The sequence below is a fragment of the Seriola dumerili genome, unplaced genomic scaffold, assembly GCF_002260705.1.
Source record: "Seriola dumerili isolate Sdu_G_001 unplaced genomic scaffold, Sdu_1.0 BDQW01000002.1, whole genome shotgun sequence".
In the NCBI taxonomy this organism is placed as follows: domain Eukaryota; kingdom Metazoa; phylum Chordata; class Actinopteri; order Carangiformes; family Carangidae; genus Seriola; species Seriola dumerili.
The window spans coordinates 2,982,374-2,988,354 of record NW_019174257.1 but is presented as its reverse complement, the minus strand read 5'-3'; positions in this window follow the sequence as shown (position 1 = coordinate 2,988,354).

Below are 5,981 nucleotides of genomic sequence, written 5' to 3'. Positions count from 1 at the left end.
GTAGCACCAGGCTCATCAACCATCTCCAGCAGAAAGCCAGGAGGTATTAATCACTAATGGAGTTACCTGAATCCTGCTGTTAGATGTGATTCAAATATTGACGTTGTGTCAGTCACATTTGCTACTTCCATTCAAAATGTGTATTCTGAAACAGTATCTTGTGGCTGGAGGCGAAGTAAAGGTCTGTGTTTCAGACAGCTACTGCAGATTAGTGTGCTTTCTGGAAATAATGACTTTCTGCTAACAATCTAATCTGTCAGTCCAAACACTGAGAAAAGCTCTGTGTTTCACATCCCAGTGAACAGATTGGCGGATTGTCTGTAGTCAAGACAGACAGTGGATCATATCCTTGTGTTGCCACCAGGGAGCTACAGCGGAGCTCAGGCGCATTAACCAAATCCTCATATTAACGCAAGCTAACTGGGAATCGTCAGGTGCAAGACAATCTCAAACACAAGAATCAGGGTTATAGATTGCTCCCCTCTGAGTTGCAAATATAAGGCTCTGACAAAGGCACCTACAGTGTGTGCACACTGTCTGCTTAAATGGCAGCCACTGAACCTCAACTTGGAGATAACACTACCCGGGGAGGACAAGCGCAAATGCTTAGCCCAGGAGGCAGGCCCGGGAGCAGGACGGCAGGAGAGCTCGATTGGTATTCCTACTTGAGTTGCATCCCGGAAGGCCAGCCCTCATAAATAATATGATAATGCCGTGTTTCCAGTGCTGCTGAGGTTAGCTGTATGGCAGAGCGAGAACAAAGCAAAGTGCTATGAGAGTGACCCGAGGTGAGTGGCAGGGATGGGTAGCCATGGGTGCTTCCTGGGGTGATCGTGTTCGCCACCATGTCGGAAGCGGACGAGATGAGGAGTGTTGACAAGTTTAATCAAACTGTGTCTGGCTTGACAAGTGCAAGATTGGAGCTGTAAAAACGTCTGACAGGGGCCCATGTTTATGCAGAAAGCGCAGCGCTGCTGGTACAGATCATTTACCAAGGGTTTGGGATCTGTCTGTAAAACGCTTAGGCCCCTTGTTTAAGCAGAAGGGTTCTAAAGCTGCTCCTGTCTTGACCCAGTCTTTCAAAAACAAACCCTGCTCCTGCCAGACAGGGTACAAGAGCGGAAACATTGAATTTAACACTGCCACGGGGTGCATAGATGGGAAAATACAGGTTCAGTTTCTTCATGCAGCTGCAGCAAAAAGAGGTGACCGCTCTCCGAAATCAACACACACTGAGGCTCTTGACGAGAGTGTAACTGCGGAGCGCGGGCTATAGCAGCATATTTTGACATCCATATATTTATGCAGAACTGATTTCTACTGTAATGGCATCTTATCTCCTTGGGTTCACTGTAAGGATGATAGGGATGTTAACAGTGTGTGTACAGTTATTATGCCAGAGGCAGGTTTTTATCTTCCTGTCTTTATGTGTCCCTCTCTCTGTCTCTCGCCTTCATATCTTTCTCTCGTCTCTTCATATGTCACATTTGGTATTTGTGATATTTTTAGCCGCAGTGTTTGCATTTGCTGTCAGTATAGATATTTTTTTCACCCCAGCACACTATAGGGGAACCACTTAGAAGTAAGCAATATTTGCCCACTAAGACCGAGAATGTAAACTGTAATTTAATATAGTGCGAAGTGTTCCTCAGTGTAGTGGATTTGTGAAAAATATACTATACATGAGCTTTTAACTTCCAATGGGCTACATAATATTTTACATTATTGTGCTTGGGGGGACGGAGCTTGGATATGAATGCTGTGGTGCACTCAAACAGGCATATTTTTCCCAAACAACAAGCCCAACACATTTTTATGATAGCTGAGACAGCATTATCTGTATCACCCCATGATCACTCAAACTATTTTCAGGTCTCCAGAGGCTTATTTCCAACAACATTTCAAAGCTGAGAAGGTACATCGCCACATTAACATATCAATATCTTTTTCTTTTTCCAAGAATATTGATGTGTTTATATTTACCGTCCCAAAAGAGCATTTACAAAATCCTTCCATAATAACAAGTTACCTCATGAGACGGTTTATCACATTTTTCACTGCTACCCAATGCTCAACTTTGAGTCACATATTAGATTTAAGTGACAGTTAGTTTTGGTCATTTTCATGCTGTTCTTACATTTCTTTTGTTTGTTTTCTTTTTAAAAGGCACAATTTATATTTCCTGTCTTCAAACCTGTAATGACTGAATGTTAATAGGAATGTGATATTAATAATACAAATAGATTTGTTTTATTTTCACCACATAACACCACCATATCAGTTTCCTTGTGAGATGATTTACCACATTTCACTGTTATGCAGTGCTAAACAGTGAGTCACATACTGTATTATATTATTACTTCAAAAGGAAGGTTGATATTCGATAATAAGAAAAATAAACATAATACATTTGTGACATTTTCAGATGACACAACATGACATTGCAGTTCTGCTCAGGCCCCCAAAACTTTGAAAGTTACAAGGCTACAACGTTTTATTTATGGTCTGACCATCCACCACCTGAATCCCAATGCGCTTCTTTTCCTCTGTACTGTATTTAAATGACAAACTGTGGCCCGGTTCTAGCCGTGTCTGCTTCAAGTAATCCTTTCATGGTGGGGAAATTTATTCCTCTCACTTTTCATGCATGGAGCATGTATTTGCATTTTAAGACATTGTGCTCAATTTAGAAAAAATTCAAAAGACCAGTTTCATAATCCAGTTAGTCATCCATCTATGGACCTACAACCACGCTTTCATACACGCTGTTATCTCATATAATATTAGGATGCTTATATTGAAGAAATTTGTATGTTGGAGATTGGTATCACTTTGATGGGAAACTAGAAGTTGTAACTACCATAAGGCTGAGATTTACTTTACTCAAGATATTGGAGCAAAATAATCTATAAATAAACATTTTTATCATTATTATTTTTCATCCGAAAGCATTCATTATTCTGGGCATCAGTTGAAACTCAAGTCATGCAGTTTATGTTTATGTGCACCTTACGTTGAAATACTACTGTACATCAGTGGTGTACTTGACATTAGAAATTAATCCTAATGACGTTCAAAAATGGCAACGACGCACTTCTAGAGAGTAAATCCCAGCTAAAATTACCTGAGAGCCCCTAAATGATGATGTTCACAGCTGTCAGCTCACACTTTGGCTGCTGAGGCACATCTTATGTTTAAGACTGAGATGAAGCTGTTTGCCTGGTTTTTAAAGCTCTGGAGATCCAGATTTACAGAGGCTATAGCTTAAAATATTGAACATATTGTGGCGTTTAACTGAAGATTTATTTTAGAGATTTTGACAACTGCTACCTATAGCTAATAGCTCAATTTTCATGCAGTGAATGTGATGGTCCCAGCTTCCCGCTAGCTACAGCAGGGGTGGAAACCTTTTTCCTATCAAGGGCCATTTCAGTTTTTATAACATCCTTCGAGGGCTATATGAAATTATTGAACACATATATCACACTAACCTCTTTAGTACAATGACTGGAACTGCTTCTCTTCTGCGAGATGTCTGATGTCAGATGGTAGTGGTGATGATGCTACCCACAGCTGTTTCTCCAAGTTTGGATCAGTCAGTCTTTGCAAAAGTCAGTTTTAAAAAGAACTGCTCATAGCAGGAGGTTGTCCCAAACAGAGATGCAAACTTCAATGCATGTCTCCTCAGAATGGGAATATCCTCTGGACATACACACAGTTTATAGAGCTCCAGCAGGGGCAGGTTATTGTACCGAGCTCTGAGCTCGTCGTTGCTTTGCAGCTCAATGATTCCATGTTGTAGGTTGTCAGGCACATCAGCTGGTTCCACATGAAACGGTGTAGAAAATGTGTTCAGTCCCTTTTGTTTATTTTTCATGTCCTGAAACCTCTCGCCAAACGCCTGAAGGAAGTTTGCACAGTCACCAGCATATTCAGTTGTCATAGCAGGCTTTTGTTCTTGCAGTGTAAAAAAAAATGCACAGTGTTACTTCCTTCTATTTGCACTTTAATTTTGCATGAAATGATTTGACATTTGAAAGCAGGGAGAAGAGAAGCTGGTTGGAAGCTTGGAGCTTGACGTTCAGCTCTGTGAGGTACTTGGTAACGTCCACCATGAAGGCCAAATCACACACCCACTTGCCATCACTGACTTCCATGACAGGTTTCCCCCTCTCCATAAATTGTTTTACTTCGCCCTTCAGTTTGTGAAACCATGTGACCGTATTTGCGTGACTTGGCCATCGTACCTCACAATGACAAACCAGATCTCTGTACTCTGACTCAAGCGCACTCAGTAGCACTTTGAACATGTTTAGCTCTCTGCTTTGATGAAATGTGTGGTGGGAACGACAGTTTCATTACATTACATTACAGATTACTCATTTCTTTTTTCACCCATGCAGTTAATCCCTTTTGAGGGCAAACCGTGGATCTGTGGTAAGACCACTTAACTTTTCAAATGGTAGTTCAAATGTGCTCATAGCCAAAACAAATCCTCACCATTGGTGGTGCCATGCATGGCGTGCAAAGACAGCAATTCCTCCCCTGTATCAAACTGGGCAGTAATCCCAAGCACAAAAATGGCTAGTTGGTTGGTATTTGTAATGTCTGTTGTTTAATCACAGGCCAGAGAGAAAAATTGGAAATTTCAGTGTTTCTTCAATATCTGGTGCCATATCAATTATCCGCTCTGCAATGATTCTTCGGGACAAACTGACACTTTGGAACAATTTTACTTTGTCTAGTGCTTGCAGCTCTGCAGCTGCAACAAGACACTCCTTCACAAATTCTCCTTCTGAATGAGGTTTCAGCTTTTTAGCATTTATGTTGCTCACCACCTGCCTCTCTGTCAGAATGCGGTCTTGTGAAAGCTGTTTGATCTGCACCCAAATTTTATCCAGGCGCATTTGTCCTTGCAACTCATCCAGTTTAGCATGTTTTGATGTTTTGAAGCACAATATTCTGCATCTACTTTTCTTTTCTTGACAGTCGCCATGATGCATGTCAGCAATGGCGCGTTACCGCTGCGTGTGTGTTGCATTCATGCTGACCTCTACATGGAAAGACATATATCTGGAGGGGACCACCTGGAAGGACATGTAAGTCAACTATTTCATGTTTTGTTTTTTGTTTTTATGGCAAAAAAAAAAAAAAAAAAAAAAACTGATTGGGATTTTTTTAATTTCTGAGTTTTGTATTTATGAATTCCCTCATGAGGCCGGCCATTCCACCACCCCTGAGCTGCAGAATAACACAATGTTACAGTCAGGGGCTAGTACAGCAAGTTTAAATGTTAAACCAAAGGAAAATAAGACTGTAAATCATCATTACATTTATGTTAAAGGAAGCTTACAGCTATATTTAGGTTCATATGTGACTTTGACATGATCTTTCCTTTGATGTACCATGTCAGATCAGTCTGCAGATTGTTTTAATCATGGACAAAACTATCAATAATTTGAGTGAATCAGTATTGTCGCGTTAACAAATAAATATCAATAAATCAACAGTTGGTCCAGCACTAGCTCTAACACTACATATTGTAGCATTACAGAAAAACCATTGGTTTGCTGCTAGACAAACAACCTGCTGTGTCTTTTTCTTTAATATGATGCCCCAGTGATCCAAAAGCTCTTGCCGTCTGCCGCAAACAGTCATGGGGAGCAGGAGCCAGTGCAACAGCCACAGTGTGTCAGAGTTGATTTCTGCCTGTGGTGAGGGCAACACTCAAACCGCTCGATTGACAAAGTCTGCCTGGAGGCTCCAATTTGAGACTTCCCCAAAAGGGGAGGCCTTTTTCTCACAGTGAGGACATGATGTAGAGTTTTACCTTTGCAGTGGGTAAAACACCATGAAATTCTCGCCAGAGTTAATATTGATCTGCAACAAAAGTCATTCTTTTCTTGCCGTTGGAGTCAGAAACAAAAATAACTTTTAACTCCATCTTCCCACCCACACAGGTTTATGTGTATTTCTGTGCA